We start from the raw sequence: 17,233 nt of genomic DNA, 5'->3' as shown, positions 1-17,233 counted from the left end.
TGTGGGGAAGGTTTTTGAAAATTACACTTCTGTAAGTCAAACCTAATGAAAATTTCTTGTTAGATGGGGAAGAAACCACAAAGTCTCAGAGTAAAAAATGTGGAGAGGGATAGGTGAAGCATATTGCGATGAGTTTTCACCTGAACTTGGTCCTCACGAAAGTCTTTGTTCTGAAAAACACCCTGCTGTTCTTAGCGTGAGTTTTGCTATCAACTTCAGCATTGGACTCGCTGCCCTCTGTTTAAGCCTGAAATGGAAGGGATTTCAGGGACTGGGCTGGGACAGAGAGCTGGCAGGTTTGGGGGTTAGTCAATGTGGCAGCACGTGGTATATCAAAGAGAAGGGAGCATCCTTCTTTCCAATGGGGCTCTCAGTAAGCTCACAATCTGTGAGTGGGTCTCAAAGGTCTGCAGAGGATTATTTGTTGGCTCTATTCTTGGCAGGTTATATATGTTTTATCTGACCTGAATTATCCATTGAAATTGGAAAGTCTGTATTTATAATAATCATGGTTTTATTTTTACTGGCTTAAAAAAAAAAAAAAAGCTTTGAAAAAAGGTACAAATTCTCAATTATAAAATAGAAAATAATAGCCTAATCTGCTGGTGTACTAGGAGAGGCAGCTCTAAGCAAAAAACAGTGTTTTGTGTTTGTTTTAAAAAATACAGACATATATATGTAAACTATGGCTTATGCCTATATCATAGTAAACATGAAATATCTCTACATGAGTAGATATTGTTGCCTGTCTTTTTCACTTACAGGACTGTATAGGACAGGTACAGCAACACGCTTCTGTGAAAATATGATTTGTAATATTATATGACTCATGTAATCAGGAAATATTGAACATTATGGAGCATTTAGTATTTGTGTTTAAATTGCTCTAGACTTGAATAACTCTGCTCAGAAATAAAGCTAATGGAAAAAAAAATAAGAGAGATGCTGCAATCAATGTTGGTAGCTGGTACTAACAGTAAATGGAAGTACGAACTGCTGCTTTATCTTTGCGCTTTTTCTAAACATTCAATTAATGGCTCAGTAAAATATATTTAGAGGTTAGAGATATAAGACTTTTTGCCCAAAATTTTACTGTGGAGAACAGCTAATTTTTTGTTCTGAACAGTGGTTTGACAAATGATTTTCAAGGCAAAGATGAAGAATTTTACTTGAGAATCAAGATTATTTTTTAGCAATGGGAAGGGAAATATACTTCCCAATATTTCTGCTTTCTGAAAGTAAGTTATGTAGGAGATGCCTAAAGATTCAATTTCTGCTTTCTAACAGAGCGTTTTTGGAGGGGTGATGGGCTGGAAACGTAGAAGTTAATTTTCCTCTAAACAGGAAAGTTTTGAAACTGATTGGCTTGCATATGGAGTTGCTTTTCTTCTTCTCTTTGTTTATTTTTTCCCCATTTCTTCCTCTACATGAGATAGCTCTATGGAATAATAAGCCTGGCCAGTTTGGGATCTGAACACAATCTCACTCACCCTCACGTTGTTTGGCACTTGAGCAGGAGTGACAGGCTTTGGTTCCTTTATCAAATAACTCGATGTATCTATTTTTGTAAGCCGTGTCATTGGCTGAAAAATGCAGATCCCTCTACAATTATGGGGCATGACCAGGAGGAACACAGGCAACAGGGCTTTACTTGGACTCCTACCAGTTAACTGAAATTCTACTCCAGCCAGTTGAAATGGGAAATGATATGAAGATGTGGAAAACACTGAATTGAATTGATTTTTCTTTTCTTTTCTTTTTTTTTTTTTTTTTTTTTTTTTTTTTTTTTTTTTAAGAGAAAAGACAATTGTTTGTGTATATTAAGGGAATTTGATACGAGTGATGGAGGATAGTCCAGAAAAGAGTGGGGCCTCGCATGTGTCATTTCCTGTTTTCTTCTGCATCTTTTAAGTGAAAAGAGAAAAATGAAATTGCATACTTTCACCACATTGACATCTATCTGTAGCTACGTTGAACCAGGAAAAATGTATGCATGAACTATACAAGCACTAGTGCTTTAGCATTTGACAAGATGGCTTTGGTACATCAGTTTGTGCCTGCCACAACTTGTTTACCTCAAAAAATTCTCAGAGATGTGAACGCTAATTCTGCTTGAATTTTTTTTCTTTTTTTCTGAGTGAACAAATAGTGAGGATCCTTCCACCATCAAGTCCTAGGGAGGGACTGGTACTCTGATGGAAATAATAAGGCCAAAATAATGTTTTGAGGTTTCCTAGAACAACAAAACTCTCTTTTGCCATGTGAGCAGTAGTCATCTCAGGGGACTGTCCTGTTCCTCAGATCTGCTCATCTGGATTAGCACCAGTTCAAAAGAATTTTCACTTGACTTTGCAGGAACACAAATACACGTTTGATCTGAATGTAGGAACGTAAAATCTGTGTAAGACTCGAGCAGATTTGAAAGAAGCAAGAAGTGAGCTAAAATCTATTGTAATCATATCCATACTCCCTCTATTTTCACAAATGCTTTTGTAAACAGGTGTTGCAATTTTCCTAAATACGTAAGCAGTTGAGATATGCCTAACTTCTCAAGTACTAGCCAAGGCTGTGGTAGCACTGGAAAGCAAATGGGATAAGCCTCAGTCCCATTTTTCTCATGGATGTGCCATTGTGGAATTTTATTCAGAGCTTCTTTGTTTTGATTTGTTTTTCTCCTATGACTGCTACCATAAGATTTGATTTTGCAAAATGATGGGAAACCTCTGCTTCCAGAAATTAATGAAAGTTTATGGTGACTAAGAACCTTGTAGATTAGGCCTTTGTATGAAAATCCTCAATTGCTATAAACGTATGTGACATTGTAGGCTTAGTCCAGAATGAATGGTTTTCCTGCACAATTAGGTAAATCTCCAAGTTATCAGTTCACCTGGCTGATTAAGCTCATTGAAACACCCTTGTGCGCTAACTTGGAAAATAGTGTGACTTTGCTAATACTGAAAAATAAGCATAAAATGGTATAAGCAATAAATAAATATGTCTTAGACATTGGCCACCGTTTAAGGAGGAAAAATCTTTGGGAAAAAGCTGGAAGCATGATATTAACTGGGTTTGGTTTGATATTTGGACAAAGAAATCACTGCTCTGAGCTGAGCAGAGAGATAAGCGCCTTGACTTGCAATAGATTAAGAGACCTGCATTGGTTAGAACAAACCATGTTTGAGACTCTCCCCAAGTGCCGCCACGTTTAGATTTAAGATTAACCGCAGCAGAATGGTGGAGCGGCTGTTTGTTTTATGAAACAATCACTAATGACATTAAACAGACGGTGCCCCTTCCAACACGATTGTTCATTTGCGATAAACTGAGAGAAGCCCACAAGAGATTGCAAAAGAAAACTCATAAGTGCTTCATTTTGAGGCTCTTACCATGTCCTATTGGAGGTGACAATTAGTGACAGAGAATAAGAATCTAACCGCTAATGCATTTAGAATTTTTTTTCCAAATAATTTGTAAATATTAGCTTTCCTCTATCTTTATACCGAGGAGCTGAATGGTAATAATATAATGACAAGGTTTTCTGTGTGGATTTTTTTCTCCCTCCCTCCCCTTGCTCCTGTCTGTGTGAAGCCCCCACTAAGCATTAACAGTATTAAAAAGAGTGTTATCTATTAGTTCAATTAGACATCAGACATTTACTTTTCAATGTATTTGAAGACTGATTTGATTTGGGTCCAATCATTTAAAAATAAGAGAGCAGAGCTGTGTACAGAGCTGTGTACAGATATCTGTAGCTCTGAAGTCTTAATTGCAAATTCAGATAAGGATTAGAAGGGGCTGTATCTCTGTAGACCAAAGGTATTTGCTAATACCTGAGATATAAAAGTGGTTAAATTCAATATTTACTAATTTAGGATTTCCACTTTGGATTTTGATTAAGCTTTTTGGTTGAAAACCCCATGTTATTAAGCTGTGATGAAGGAAGAAAACAGCCCTTTTATAAACCTCACTTTAACGCTTTATTTAAAATAATATATTTTGGACCATCTAAAAGCTGTTGTAGGAATTCATTTAAAGACGGTCCCAACCCAAATACCCAAGCAAAAATATTGCTAAAGGCCTGTTTAGCATTAAGCTTTTGTTTAGTACACAGAGAAATATATTAATAAAAAGTGTTTTAAGTGCTTATTACTGAGATGGTTTGTTTTGAAACACAGGCTTTTTCACAGCAGTTTTTACACTTCATTGTGTACTGTGAAAGACACACTAAGTAGAGGTTGTCAGGTTCCCATCTGAAGTAGACTACTGCTGGGGAATGCAGCCATTTATGATGCCACTCAAGCAGGACTAATCTAGAGTAGATCTCTTATAAATAACCAGCCAACAAAAATACTAAATCATTCCCTTTTGCTGATTGAAGCAGGCAGAATTGATGCTTTAAAGAGCAGGAGATGCTCATTACTGAGACATTCAGAAAGAATTAGTGAATCTGTATTAGTGAGTCCCCTGGATACGGTCACACATCAAACCTCAACCTTCCTGGAGGAATGAAGGCATCGGTTTCACATGGAGAGTAGTATTTTGAGAGTTTTGCTTGGTTTTTCAGGCTAATGTTTGACAGACAGCTGCTTTGTTGTTTTGTTTCTGCATTATCCACTCCGACTGTTGTAAATGTCTCATTGTAAAACTTGGAATTGTATGTTCTAACTTGCTGTCATTGATGCCTGCAGTTGGTATAAATGTGGATTTTTGAGCCCTGCTTTCTCTGTCCAGTCCTCCCAAGGCTGCACCCTGCTCGCAAAGATCAGGCTGAAATGGTCTTTTGCACCTGAAGATGTGCTTTGGAAACATGGTGCTCAGTCTTCCGAACCCTATTTACATGACTAGTCCCTCTTATGAATAATTGAGCCTCTATATATTGCTTATGGAAATGGAAAAAGAAAAACCACTTTGAAGCTACATCCTCCCATTAGGAAACAGCCTCCTACTTAAAAGGAAGGAATATTTTTAATTTTTTAAATTGGAGTGACCTTTCTGTGTTAATGTTCATACTTAGGCATCAGGAACACACGATTATTTAAAAAAATAACAATAAACCTGCATTATTTTCTTGATGGGAAAACAATTTTGGCTCAAAGGTTATGCTATGCAATTTGTCAGTGGACGTACCTCTTGTTTTGGAAACAAACTGTTTGGGAAACCTTGGGAATTAGTGAAACCTGAAATGCACTCAAGTTCAGCACTCAAGTCCTTGGTGCAGAGAACAGGCAGTGGTGGCTCCATACCTAAGTAAGGGAGTGCCTTTGTACTGCACGGGGCTGTCTGCTTTTCTCTATCATTCCTCTTTGGAGGAAAAATCTTTGGCAAGAATTAATCCCAGGGTGAACCAGTGCACCTCCTGCTGCAGGTGTTGTGGAGTAAGAGAGGTCCAGAGCTCAACTAGTTTAAGGCTAGACAAGTTTTGCTGAGTTTACACCTGTTTCCATCAGGATCAGATTCTTTTTAGATCTCAGACTGGTTATTACATAGTTCCTGTTGTTAAAGAACTGAGACTGAGAACAAATGATGGGTTGCAGGAAAATGTGAAAGATGAATGGGAAGAGTTAGCATATGCAGTACTTCCTGCATTGAGATTTACTAGCTTTAGTCTTATGTCTAACAGTATGAGAAGAGGTATCTGAATTCAATCCACGATGGTGACCTTAAAGTTCTCTAAAAATCCTTTTGTGAGCTATAGATATATATATTTTTTCTATGACTATGGATATTTTCTGGAAGTTGCTGGCTGTGACTGGCTGCAGTTTAGATATTTGCTAATGCATTTCCATGTTGGTTATTTTTCCAGGCAGGTCAGTAAGAAAATGAAAAGAATAAAAATGACCTTGCTAGAGTTGTTGTTTGATAAAGGTCTTTTTTTATTCCATTAGCCTCCAGATTAGTTTTGTGCTGGTATGAGTCCAACCTAACTCTCTGGAAGTAAATTCTTCTGAGTTGAGATTTGGTGATGTAACCAGTAATAAAATTTGGCCCAGTGTAATTATAAATATCCATCAAATAAAAATGATGGATTAGGACCTAGTAAATTCTAATTTGTGTAGTGAGATGGCCTCTAGATCACTTTTCATACAGTGCTGGCTAACGAGGAGAGTGAAAAGGAAAGCAATGCTGGGACAGTGGGTGACACTGCCATCGATGCATTGGAACGGTGAACAACACCAGGTCCAGTAATATGCATGAGTTATGTGACCTTCAAAATATTTGAGACCTACAATGCTACGTATCCAGCAGTTTTGTGATGCAATTATTTTTAAAAACATATGTCTGGCTTGGGAAGAATACTCAAACTAACATTTGAAACTAACTAAGTTTCTGACCTAAGTAAGGGCTCCAAGCAACAACTGCGAGACAGTCAAGTGACATCCAGAGCGATAACGGGCAGAAGTCATTGTGGAGCTGCTGATGGCTGGGCAAGGAAAATTCATGACAAGTGGGCAAACGATAGGAACTTGAGCTTTTATGCATTAATTTTTGCTGTAGTCTTAACACTTTTGTAGAGTAAAAAACCACATCTCTGTTATAAACCAATAGCGAGTTTGAACTGCTCAAAATAATTCTTTACAGCCCATCAAAAATTCCTGACTTCCTCCTATTTATAAATGCTGCTTCCTTTTCATGTATTCTAACTATGTTGTATGTCTGTGTATTTCTATGCCTGTTGGCCCACTGCTGTTTTATTGTACACAAAGTGTTCAAATAAGTCTTAACATCCAGTATTCTGTCTCCTGTTTGCATTTTTAGCATAGATATATGCAAGAATTGGTCTCTATCTCCATGGACAGAATATGCTTCCTTTTGTGTTTTGCAGCATCACAGATAGTGTTTGTGACTGGCAGTTACTTGTCTCTCAAGATAGTCAATGATATACCACTGATGGTCATCAGTATGATAGCATTTAATTATTATCATATCCCAGATTGAAGTGATAATCCCTTGTAGCATGGCTTGTACTTTACCTTTTTGTTTGTAATGCCTTTTATGAATTCTTGAGAAGAACAGAGAAATAAGCAAAGATCAGCCAATCGAATGGCATAGAAAAAGAAGATACTAAAGGCAGAATGTTTGCCTCTAGGTCTTATTTTAAAAAGAAAAAGCATTATATAAATAAACATTTAAATTTATGGAATAATCTTTTGATGTCAGAAGTCTCTTAATGAGGGTTGGATAAAAAATGTGCTTGCTTTTGGCCTTTCTGCTATGGTCAAGTAAAGAAGTGCTTGCATCCACTATCTTGGCCAAAAAATCTCCAAAAGTTCCTGACTGGAAGGTAGAAACTCATATATTTCACTTGGACTCAGGACAGAAATTTAAATTATTTTATCTAATTGTATGTGTCTTGATTATGTAGTAGACGAAACTTGAATCTGGCTTTCAGATTTGTGCATAGTTATTCAGATCGCTTTAAAGCTGTATCATTTGATGTGAACGAGGTTTTAATATCTAAGAGCTTTGGTGTCTTTGAAAAGCTAGTGCATTACTTCTGGAATTGAGGAGTCAGAAATTGAGCCCTAAAATTCATGAAGATTTTGCAGGGTGTACAGGAACATGTAGTTCATTTCATTTTTCATTTAAAATATAAACTGAAATTACCACACAAGAATGCTACTGTTGAAGCTTCTCCAGAAGGGAGTTGGTCTGAATTAATCCAAGTGCTTTTACCTACTTTTTACAAGGTTAGCAGCAGTCCATAGTTGTTCTTTGATGTTTGAGTTTCTCTTGCCAAAGTCTCAATCTCCAAGGCTGAGAATTAAATCCATTTGTTGGAGTAGTAGTGAGAAAGACTGGTAAATAATTTAAAAAGGTAGATGGTTTGTTTTCTTTTCTTGAGATTAAAGCAGTGAAAAAGGTTGGATTGTTTTCTAATACTGTTAGATATTCAGTATTTTCAAACTGTTTAACTTTGATTGGAAAGAAGTAGCTGAAGAGGTAGAGGCTTTCCCAAATACTTGCTGTGCCTGTGCCTTGGGAAAGGAGCACTCTCACCAGCTGCACCTGAGCAAAGTTATGTTGTTTAAAGTGTTTCAGTGGTTTAGCATCCCCACAGTGAGCCCTTGTAACTTCCAAGTGGAACCCCACTATCTCTGTTGCTGAAGATTGTAGCTGATATTTCTACACGAGCTCTCTGGGAACACATGTAACACACAGGTTAAGCATCTTTTGGCTCCGCATTTGTCAGGGGACTTGTTTTACCTTGAACTATTGCACAGAACTGTAGGTAAACAGGCAGGAATGTGATGAGATCGTACACAGAAGGGGGATTTGTATGAGGAAAAGTTACTTATGCTTTGTTCATTGAACAAAAGAAAATAACACTTTGAAAGGCCTCAAGTATTAGTGTGTTATTATCACATCCCAGTTTCTGCAGGAAAAAAAAAAAAAAAAAGAAGTTTAAAGGACAAAGAGAACTTTTCTGAGAGACAGAAATCCTCTCTATGCTATCTACGTATTTAGCATAGATGATGTGGTTTGTGTGTTACGAGCACCACCGCTATTTTTTCTCTCTGGTGCGTGATGCGTTTCCCAGATTAGAAGCATTAGTGCCCTCTATTGTTCATCAGAGAACTGTAAATATTCTTGCCGATGATAGTCCTTATTATCACTCTTGGTATCAAACAGACTTTTAACAAAAAACAAGCCTACTGTAGAAGCACATTTCTACATGCTAAACTACTTAATCAAAAGGATTACATTTGTTTTTGTTTTTCACTGTATTCTGCTACAACTTGGAAAAAAAATCAAATAATCCACCTTGGGGAAAAATATGTAGAAGTGCATATAGAAATAGATACTCCTTTTGCTCACCTATTTGCTGACAAGTTAATTTCTTTATGTGCAACTTTTAAGGACTGAAGATATTTTTAATCACCAATTCTAAAGTATCCATAAGGAAAGAAGTTGGAATATTTGATTCTTCACCTTATTTTTTTTTCCTCCCTCTCTGAAGTACAGGTTTTATTTCTGGAAATCACACACATATTATTTACTAGGCTAGTAGAAGAGTGCAACTTTTCTAAAGAACAACAGAAAAATAACCCAGCTAAGCTGTGGGGCATTATTTTATTTTATTTTTCCTAAACTACATTAAAGTGAACTGCAAGAATGACAACTTCATTCATGCAGATCATTTGGAATTACATTAAACAGCTGCTATTAAACAGCTGACAACAAAGGAGACCATTTTGATCTCAACAGCGCGGAGATTCCTGCAGCACGCTCCCCCAGCAATGTTATGAAGAACACACTGTGCTCTTGTATACCAACACACACTGCGCTCCCCACTGTGCTTGTTGCCAAACACTGCTTTTTCAAATCACTTTGTATTCAGTCAGGGATCCGGGAAGTCCAAATCCAGCCAGACAAATGCAGAACGGCTTAGTCGAAGCAGCTTTGACAAGTGCCATCACACAGACTTGTCGAACCAGAGAGACAACACAAACAAATATGTAGTTGTGGTCAATGGGGTGTGGATCTGCCCCATTGTGTGTGATGGCACCGGTTCCTGAAGAACGTTTTGCCAAAGACAGCGGTTAGCCTTTGTTAAAGGGAGGGTGTGCGACAAGGGAAACGCTTGTTAGCTCCATGCAGTTGGATCTGCCAGACTTCTGCGCTTGTATTTATTCGTTCTTCATGATAGTGCCAGATGCAGTGTGGGCCAGCACAGAAGGAGCACACCTGTAAAGGGGCTGACTGAACTTCCCACAGTGAGAGGAATAAAATAAGAGTAGGGACCATTGGACAGGTTATTGTCTTGTGCTGTCCTTGTCTGTCAGGGTAGGAGAGGCACCTTTCCTTACATCGCTGTAACCTGCTGTGTGTCATAGCATGCCACACATGCTGCCCTTCGGGTTGTGTCACCTGTTCCCAACATGTTGCCATTCTGCACCAATGCTGCTTTGCAGCCCTAACCTTGACCCGCTCTGTGCTGATGTTCCTCAGTAGCTAGATTCTTACCAGTTAGTGCAATTGTGACAGAAAATACGTTGCAATATGGGAAGCTAGTGTATATTCTGCATCTTAGGTGAAGTTTATGTGTAGCGTTTGCTGAATAATATGGAGACACATTGTTCCTCGGAGGGTTAAAATATATCTTATTACCTTCTAGCTTTTTGCAGGAAAATTCCAGGAAAAGATTTGTCTAAATGTTCATATTTAAATTTCAGATTGTGTTTACATAGCATTAACTGTGTTGGAGAAATAGGAAACTTCACTTTCCTGAGAAGTTTTGCAAGGTGATAAAGTGATTTTTTTTATGGTAGATCCTTAGTTTCAGTTATATTTGTGAACAGTCTTTTGCACTTCCACAGAAATAACATGGAACGATGCAAAAAGTTATAGGACAGAGCTTTGCCAATCACAGAGCTATTTTACAAGCTTGTTTTAATAATGCACAGTATGGGTTAGAAAAAAATGTGTAAGATGTTTATTAGCTTACACTTAACAAGGGCAGAAACTGGAGACTCGCTTGTCCAATTTGCTGTAAGACAAATTCTGCCTGTCATATGGGTGCCACGCTAACAATGGGTGAAAACAGGAAGGTGGTCTGGATGGCAGTGTTAGAAAGGATTGTGAGGGATTTCTATCCTTGCTTCTTTGCCGTGTGGTATAACAAGTATTGAATCATGTCCGTGTTGGGTTTGAGCAGTAGAGACTGTCAGGCTTGCCTGTATATCATGAGTAAAAGAAATAATCTGGGAACTTTCATGCTTAGCTTTTTGGAAAATGATTCAAGCTACATCACGTGTTTCAATAAGTGCTAGTGTAACAAAAAACATGAGGTGATCCAGAATCTACAATAATCCCCAGATGCTTCTCTGATTGATTCTCCCCCTAAATTCGCCACATTCCTAAAGAGTGTGGCCTGAAAACCCAGCATAGCTTGAAAACCCTTTTTGTATGTGCTTTTTGGGAATTATCTTCTAGTCAGTGTATGTCTTTGCTAAGCAAGGCTCTGATGATGATGATGTTAGTCTAGCTATTCTGCTGTTAACAGTGAAGGGACATTTCACATTATTCAAAATGCCATTGGAAAGAATATCTTCAAAGATGTAAAAAGAAGAAAAAAACAAACACAAAGCACAACCCAACAACGAACATCACAACGTTTTCTGTTTACGATTCTAGAGCAATAGCTGCAATTGAGAATGTAATGCCACAGCTGCTTTCAATTGCCTTTATTGTGTTTAAGCATTGTACCTATGGGGAAGTTTATCTGTGGGTGCGACAGTGAATTAAACCAGTTTTCCAGGATATGAGTGCGGCTTGTATGTTTGCGGAATTGAGTGTTGAATTTAAAAACAATGGGTCTTGATTGCGCTTGGGCTTCGGGCGATGCTGAGGCTCCTTCACTGGCCCAGCCCATGCAGGGGATGGACGTTCTTTTTTAGTCTGTAGGAAGGCAGCAGGGCATTTTGGATTTGGTTGTAGCTCCTCTCCTATTTGAGTACAAGGCATCTCTCTCTCTGAGAAGGATTACATTTAGTGAAACACAAGTCTGAGATGACATGAAAGTGCTTAATGAAGTTGAGCATGAGGAATTCACATTTACTGAGGTCTGCATGTAAGTGGGACGTCCAACATTGTGCAACGGTGTGCGTGCCTATCTTCAGCCAGTGAGGACATGCAAACTCAAGTAATGAAGAGATGCAAGGAAAAATGATACACAAACTGGTTAGAAAGAGACTGAAAAAGGCTAATTTTAAAGCAGCCTTGCTTCTTTATGTGTCCTTGTATTGGCTTAAAGCAATTTGTCTCTAACTGATAGACATTCTTCTCAACATATAGCTTAATGTTAAGGACCTGACACTCAGTGGCAAGCCACAAGAAGGCTGAAGAGACAATATCATGAATAGTGAACTCTCTCTTGGTTTCCTTGACACCTGCATAGTGCATACTGCCAACTATGATAAATGGAGCAGAAACATAGACACTTACTAAAAAGATGGAGCAGAAGCTAAAGGCTGGAGAGAGACACACAGAAAGATATATGCTTGATCTCACTTGGAAAGGGAAACAAATGGGTAGGAGAGCAAGTGAAGTTGAATGACATCTTGAAGACAGGAAAGGACTGAGGCTGAAGTGGCAGGAGGCCAGCAAGAGGAGCAGATGGGAGGTGGGACAAGTTTATTAGCAGCAAGGCCATTGGATAGTAACAGTGCACATACTGCTCAAGAAACAGATGAGGTGAGATGATAATCATTCTGAATTCTATCTGAATGTATTTTCTATTCAGATTACTCATATCTGGAAGTTGGTTTACTTCTTGGGAAACTTCCCTGGCAGATGGAAGAAAATTGTGCCATGAGATGCTCAGAAAAACAAACATAGGAAAGACAGCAGAGCACGATGAGGGAGCTGAGATGCATTCCAAGATGTTTTTAGTTGCATTCCAGAATATTTTCATAAATGGAAAATGTTGCTTTCATTATTTCAAACTGCTGTCCACAGAGAAGCGAGGTAATGTTAAAGAACTCTGATAAAGCTGAATTGGCCTAAAGAATTTTTCCCTTTCAGTGGGCATCAGACAAAACACGCTACATTGTTTGTCTTGATAGTGGGGACAATTTAATTTTATGACATAAAGGTAAGGTAAATGTGTGGCCACTACTCCTCTTAAAAATCCTGTATATGTTGACAGATGAGCGAATCTGACCTGATGCTGAAAAAGAAACCTGACCTTGCATATGCCCCAAAGAGCAGAAGAAATGATATTCCGCCTGCAGGGCTCATTAATTAGTTGAATTTCTCATCTAATTCTTCTGGGTCAGCTCTGTTGCTTGCTCTGTTCCAGAAGGGGCAGGCGTGTAGAAGCCTTCTTGATAAGTATCTTCAAGATGTGGTAATGCAATCAGCAAAATGTGGCCTACAACTTCCATCCTCACAGGGCAGAAGAAAGAAGCTGTTTTCTTTTGGGTAGCTGCGTAAGCCTTTTAGATGACCTGACTTGAGGTTCAAGCAGACCTTGAATCAATCTATGGAAAATGTTTCCCGTGGTTACTTTTCTTCTTAATTATCCAGTTATCTCTCTTCCATCTGTAATAGTTATTTTTTGATAAATTAACAGACACAAGTAGTTACAGCAGCGTAGTAGTATGTGCTATCTCATTTCTAATAGTTTAGAAAAATGTTTTTAAATGCTGATAGGTTAGTATCAATTATTTAATTTTATTGTAGGTTCCCTTTTTATCACAGCAAATTTAAGGACTAAATATTTGTTCTGCACTGTACCATGTACACACGCCTTCCATGAAGTTTGCTCTAGCCATGTGCTTGCACAGTCGAGGATAAAAGCGATCTGTCACCTTGACAGCATTTGAAGGATCTGTAGTGCTTTAGGAGGTATGATACCAGGGCAATTGGTAGTTTCATTCATCCTCAGCAATAAAGCCATTTTCAGTGCTAAGGGTAATAAAAGTTGGCTGGTCTCTCACTTGCTCTCAAGGAGGCAGAACATGCCCTAATCTCTCGCTCCAAATCGTGCAGCAGGCAGCAGCTTTTGGGCCATCGGTGGTAGAATTAAAAACAACTGACTGCTCTAGGAGCTTTGCGCTGCCTTTGAATCTAAGCAAGCATTCTGCATTCCTCACTGCCTCCGTGCTAACTGCCTTGTTTTTGGCAATAATAATATCATTTTATGTTAACATGATGATATTCGTGCCTGTAAATCTTCAAAACTGTGTGAGTGAGGAAAAGATAGAGAATCAGTACTCGTTGCAACCACCTCTGGGGAGAAATTCAGCATTTGTTCAACAGCAAAGAATAACCTTACCTGGAAGTTCAGGACAATTAAAGTATAAGCTAGCAATGTAAAATTCAGTATGCTATGCAAAATGTATATTGTGCTTTAGGATATACGATGCAGGACAAAAAGAAAGACATCCTCCCTCACTGCTCTATGTGTTTGTTGCCCTAAATTAAAACTCTCTTTCTGCACATGAAAATAAAGGTGTGGATGGCTCCCTCCAACATGGTGTTTCTTGAACTCCACATTGTGCACACAAAGTGGATTTTGTTACATGGAGAACTGGTAAGAGAGGTCCAAGACGTCAGGCACAGCATGTACAGATATAACACAGAATCACAGAATTGTAGGGCTTAGAAGGGACCTCTAGAGATCAGCAAGTCCAACCCCCAGCTAAAGCAGGTTGCCTACAGTAGGTTGGGAAAGCCAGCCTTTATAATGTGCGAGTGTCTGCAGAATGGTGTCATTGTCGTTTTTTTTCTCTGCTGCTTAAAGCCCTAACCTGTATTATAACTGGCTTAAGTCTTGTCATAACACAAGTTTGATCTGCAGGCTTCAGCTTGTGCAGTTTTTGTGTCACTTCTAAGTTGCAGATGAGACAATATTAATTTTGAAGGAATTAGCCTGAAATTTCCTTGCACTGAGATGAAATGGTTGGAGTTAGCCCGGCTAGCTCCTAAAGGTTTCCTAATGAAAAGTAGGGTGATATGAAATTTTCCTGATAAAAAGGTCTCCAGCTTTCATTTGTCTATTAAATACCAGCCTAACAGGGACAGCAGGGGTAACAACTGCTCGCCGAGATATCATCTACTTTCACATTCCAGGGACACTCCTTCACTTTGCTGGTGCGCTCCAAATAAAGCCCTAATATCTGGCTGCTTGGGGCTGCTTCCCTCTTTGCGGCAGGGCGAGCGTCTCAAAAGTCTCGATGGGTTCTTATTTATTTATTTCTGATTTTAACCACTTCCTTTTCCGGCAGCGTGTGACAGCTCCAGTTTTTGGTGTGGACAGGTGTTTATGTGCCTGCATTCCCCCCAGGGCCTGGGAGGGGGTGCGCGGAGAAGTGTTGAGTGCTGAATGTTAAGCTCGTTCCTTTGTATGGCTCAGAAATCTCTGTTGTCCAGAATTGTACAGATAAGGCAGACCCATTTGCTTCATTGTCAGGCGATGTAGCTGAATAGAAATGCAAATGTGACATAAGGGGACTGCGCTGGGGATGCGTTTTCTGTTACCTACTGTAACAGTGCTCCCGGCTGTGAGAAAATTCCTGCAGAATCCGGGGGGCTTTATTTTATTTTATTTTATTTTTTATCGTTAGCTACAGGTTACAGGGAAGATTCTCCAAAAGAAAATGCTTCTCTTTTGCCGATGCTTTTATTTTCATGCGGCGGAACGGCTTGGTTTTAACTCCCTTATCAAGAGCTGCATGAACCGCCTGGACTAAATTGGGAGCATCTCCACACTGTTTGACAAATAGATTTGTTGTAAACTGATTTAGCCCTTTCATTGTTTGCATTTCATTATATAGCAGACTTCATGTCACAAAATCGGTATTCATTCAAAATAGAGAATTTAGAGATAGGACTGTAGCCAGATAAAAAATATTGCACAGGTCAGGTCTATTAACCATAGAATAATAGCAAGTCAGTGATCCAAGGGGTAGTTCTTCTGCAGGGAAGGGCTAACATAACCGAGGTCAGGAGTCAGAGCTCAGGACTTCAGATGTGGCTGTCGCCAGATTTACAAGTAAATCTACTGGGGAAACAGGGAAAATGAAGGAACCTCACAGCAAGGGAGAGAGAAAGGCAGCCCTGCTCTTTCATCTTAAATCTCAGGCTTCTCGATGGATGAAGAATAACAGTCTGATTTGCTTAAGTGCTTCACTTTATTCAGAAACTCCGAGTTGCATCTTCCAAAGCATGATCCACGGATCTAACTCAATCAGGTTTAGATAATTTATTTAGAAAGTAACATTGAAAGAGAACCGATTCCTGCTCTGCTGCCAAGTTCATTATTGAACAAAGCCCGTTAGCGTTCTGAAAATATGCGTACCGAATGCAAACAGCACTAAAGAATATAGATACAGCCTTTAATAAGGCTGGAACAGTTTATGTTAATACCCCAGGAGCAGATAATCTGGACTTGGAGTGAAAAGGTCAGTAGGATAACTGTATTGCAACTTTCCCTTTTCTGTATATTTTATTTCTACAAGACCTTCTGCTTTTTTTAAGCCTTTGTTACCCTCCTGGTAGTTAAGAAATTCTCACCTCCCTCATAAAGGCCACATGGGTGATAGTTGCAGGCAGAAACTGCTTTAGATTTTCTTATTGTAGCATCTCTGTGCCACCGTTCTCATGTGTACAAACTTCAGCTGTTTTGAACACAGCCCTGCCCTGGTTCAAGGCAGGTAACAGCCAGGGAGTTCCCGAGGAACTGGTGTTTCATTGGTGAGTATTATTTGAACTCTGTTCAGATAAGTTGTAACTGTATTCTTCTGGGTTATCTGGTCAGCAGAGATATTGTGTTACAGCACTGGTATCAGATCTGTTTTCGAGATGCACAAAAATGGATGTAGTCTCTGAACCAAGTAGTGAGGAAGCTGTTGTGCAGTGTTTTATTAAGGCAGGGGGGATGTGGTTGTGAAGCGTTCGGCTGAGAAAGGGCTGTACAGCCCAGCTCCCAAAGGAGACACCACAAAGAGCGTGGCATCCTGTAACTTGGTGTGCCTGCAGATCAGTTCTCTCACACAGAATTGTGAGCTTTGGGGGGGACAAAATTAATAAAGAAGCTCTGAACTAAATGAAAGATGGAGCCATTCACCTGCATATGTACATTGGTTCAACTTCCCTTTTAACTACATACTTTTTTGAGTAAGGATAAATACACGTAGATAACTACAAGCCTAGGATGCAATATGTTTGTCTGTGTATATGTATAGGTATAGTCACGCACACATGCCGCTACAGTAATTGAACCAAATGCTTTGTGATAGAAGTGTCAGAGGCGCAGTAAATCTTAAGGCTGTACTTTCTGGATCAATTCACACCTTGAGTACGTAGTTCTGCAGGAAAATACTGACTGGATCTGCTTGAACGTCACACAGCGGTCTTACTGCTTTATTCAGCACATTTAAATGATTACAGTTTTCACTTTTCCTTTTCGTCTGTGAAAGACAGAAATTTCTATCATAAATGGGTTAATTTCTAGAAATGTAACACCTGAAATAGGGGCTGAACTGGAGATAGAAAAAAAAAAGCTAATAGGAAGACCTTATTTCTGCATTTTTCTCACTGAGGAGTTTAGAATGTAAACCCAAATCTGCAGGAACATGAAGTAAGCTGGATGAGTGTGTGCATAATGTTTACACCTTAACCATTACGCACAACTAAATCTATCGATTGGAGATTGAGTAATTGGATAGGACTAACTGACTGGTCAATAGGAATGAGACTGCTCTAGGAAAGAAACTTAGGTGGTAAG

The 17,233-nt window shown here is 39.0% G+C and overlaps 1 protein-coding gene across 12 annotated transcripts in view; it reads left to right on the top strand.

Moving 5' to 3' along the window:
* ESRRG (estrogen related receptor gamma) overlaps window positions 1-17,233 on the top strand; it is a 382,131-nt gene that overhangs the window by 205,367 nt on the left and 159,531 nt on the right. The window lies entirely within an intron of this gene.

This window comes from Lagopus muta, chromosome 2, assembly GCF_023343835.1.
Source record: "Lagopus muta isolate bLagMut1 chromosome 2, bLagMut1 primary, whole genome shotgun sequence".
Lineage (NCBI taxonomy): Eukaryota > Metazoa > Chordata > Aves > Galliformes > Phasianidae > Lagopus > Lagopus muta.
This window is presented reverse-complemented; position numbering and strand designations above follow the sequence as displayed.